At 44.8% G+C, this 3045-nt stretch overlaps 1 pseudogene; it reads left to right on the top strand.

Moving 5' to 3' along the window:
- The first annotated feature begins 417 nt into the window (after positions 1-417).
- On the top strand, positions 418-1339 carry LOC149156661 (deSI-like protein At4g17486 pseudogene; annotated as a pseudogene).
- Positions 1340-3045: the final 1706 nt, after the last annotated feature.

Here is a 3045-nt window from a genome sequence, read left to right as displayed (position 1 = left end):
CAACAGCTGTGGATTCTGTCAATCACCAATGTCACGCAAGGGTCACTATACTGGAACCTGCCTAGTGTCCAATTCAACTGTGCAACATATGTGCCATAGACTACGCCATTCTAGCAGCTCTTGGTTCACTCGGGGATGCCCTAGCTAGTTCGGTTGGCTTGCCGTATTGGGAATGGCTCTCTACATTTGCTTCTTTGCACCTAGCATGGGAATCGTACCCTGGACAGTGAACTCAGAGATCTACCCTCTTAAATACGGAGGTATGGACGGAGGACTTGCAGCTACCTGTCTGTGGATCTCCAATCTGATCGTGTCGGAGACGTTCTTGACCCTTACCTCTGCCATCGGTGTCGCCAAAACATTTATGATTTTCAAATTCATAGCGTGTTTTACCTTGGATGTTCTGCCTTAGTCGAACTTACGTGGGAGATTTGAGAGTGGCCCGTCACTACCTTTATTGGCAGAGCAGTTTCAGGCCTCCGCCAATCTCTGATGCTGGACCTCTTCGATTTCTCTCATAGGCTATCTGTCTCTATTTCTTTGATAGGCAGAATAGTTTCAGATTTGGGTGGGTTATGGGGAGCCCTTAAGGAGACAAATGAAGTGGAAATAGCCATTCATGTTTAGAGGAAAGGAGCACAGTGCGTTCTGAAGGCTGAACAATGAGACTGATTACTTCAGATTCTGATTCCAGCAGCAGTAGCCGAGCTCAACTATATTTGAATGTCTATGATTTGACCCCTTTGAACAACTATATGTACTGGTTTGGCGTCGGCATCTTTCACTCTGGGATTGAAGCGCATGGTGTGGAATATGCTTTTGGAGCACATGATTACCCTACTAGCGGAATATTTGAAGTGGAACTCAAGAGTTGTCTAGGCTTTATATTCAGGCGCTCTGTTCAATTGGGCAATGTAAATATGTCTCCACTTGAATTCCGACAGTTCGTTGAACATATGGTAGGCAGTTACAATGGTGATTCCTATCATCTCATTGCAAAGAATTGCAATCATTTTACTGATGATATAAGTAGGCGCTTGACAGGAAAGTCCATACCAGGTTGGGTAAACTGACTTGCAATAGGTTCCTTCTGCAACTGTTTGTTGCCAGAAAGTATTCAGGTAACAGCTGTAAGGTATACGCCAGAATATCAAGGTTTGTTAGAAGATGGGTCAGAATCCAGATCAACTGAAGGCGAAATAGAGAGTGATGGGGAGCAAGATCATCATTTGCTAATTCCTTCCAATGGAGAGGCTGACTCAACTGAAAAGGAAGCGTTATGGGAAACACCCTTGAAGCATATCAAGGAGATCTTGTAAATTTATTCCCCGAGCATGTGTTTGCAGTTCATTAGGGACTGCCGGAACGAGATTCAATGGTTGGAAGAGGAGATTCGCGAGCAGAGCAACGCTGGCGGTCCTGAGGCGACGGTTTCTTTGATCAACAGCTTGATCAGCTTGATTCGATACTGCAAATGCGTCTTATTTGGAGTGTCAGAGATAGAACATGTGGAGAAAATTTCTAATGTCAAGTCTCCAGTGGCTGGAATTAATGGCGAGGAGGTTTATGCCATTCCGGACGATTTCCGCTGCCCGATTTCCCTAGATTTGGAGCGGACGGTGTCAAAATCTGTATGCTGGAAGGCAGTGAGCGGCCATGTTGGAGCTGCTCGATAGAGAAGTTTATGCTATTGTCGAAATGTATTTTTTAATTCTCTGATGATGTTGCAATATATTGATTAATTGTCATGACAATGAAACTAGTTGTAATTTAAGTGATAGTAGTATGACCAACTATTGTCACAACGTTGAGTGTGTTGGAACTGGTCATTCCAACACTAAGCAAATTTGCAAGGAATGGTGAACACATGACAATGAGAACGACATCAATTGGAGCTACATCAGAGATTGGAGGATGATCGAGATCATGTTGCAGATTGTTAGCAAGCATGAGGCAGTATGCTTGAAAACAGTGGCTAGCCTTGATACTGTGAAGGAAGTGGCATTATGTTGCAATGCCAAGAGAATTGGACCGTGGAGTCCTGAATTACTGTTTTTGAAGGGAAAATTGTGTTCTCTTCGTGTGGCTGTGAGTGCCTATGTTTCGGTTTCTTTATCAGTGGACCCCTCATAGATGAGGTAAAGGAGTAGCAACAACATTTATGGTGGACAACAAAATAGATGTTTGTTTCAGTTAGTGTGGTTTGTGGAATAGACTCCCTAGTATGTTATAGTCTAGTTGTTGTAATGGTCATTGTATGTACCCAGAAACTCCAAAATGTTGAATGAAATGTAAAAGGTATCTGAAAGTTCGTGGTGATCTTAAAACCACTTTGTAATGGTTTATGGTCAGCCTGAAACCATCTTTTGTCACTGTAATGTGATGGTTGGTGGTGAGCCAGAAACCATCTATAGAGTCTTAGTGGCTACAGGATTTGCCCGGAGGTGGCACATTTATGTTCCGGATTTGCCCGGTGGTGGCAGATCAGACTTTCCCGGTGGTGGCATATTGAAGTTGGCGGATTTGCTCGGTGGTGGCAGATCGGACTTGCCTGGTGGTGGCATATTGAAGTTGGTGGCAGATCGGACTTACCCGGTGGTGGCATATTGAAGTTGGCGGATTTACCCGGTGGTGGGATATTGAAGTTGGCGGATTTGCCCGGTGGTGGCAGATCGGACTTGCCCGGTGGTGGCATATTGAAGTTGGCGGATTTGCTCGGTGGTGGTAGATTGGACGTGCCCAGTGGTGGCATATTGCCTGAGTGGCTATCGTGTACATGGGAGCTTTGTGCTCGTAGGAGCAGGTGGACTGCAGTAACACCTGGCTCATGGTCTCAGATATTGGTGGGTCTGAGCATAAGAGGGTTGGTGCACTTTTCTATCTGACAGTTGCGTCGAAAGGTGCAATTAGCGCAACTGTTTGCGATTGTTATTTGGACATGAATATTTGGTTTAGAAAGGCACTGATCTCTCTTTGTTTTTGGAAGTTCTGCACATGCAATTCGCCCGATGGTGATGGATTTGTAGGTACATATATGCAGTGATA

The sequence above is a fragment of the Pinus tabuliformis genome, chromosome 9 (genome assembly GCF_031772625.1).
Source record: "Pinus tabuliformis cultivar Carrire ecotype Pingquan chromosome 9, CPIR1, whole genome shotgun sequence".
NCBI lineage: Eukaryota > Viridiplantae > Streptophyta > Pinopsida > Pinales > Pinaceae > Pinus > Pinus tabuliformis.
The sequence above is the reverse complement of the archived record's forward strand: the minus strand, read 5'-3'. Positions and strand labels throughout refer to the sequence as shown.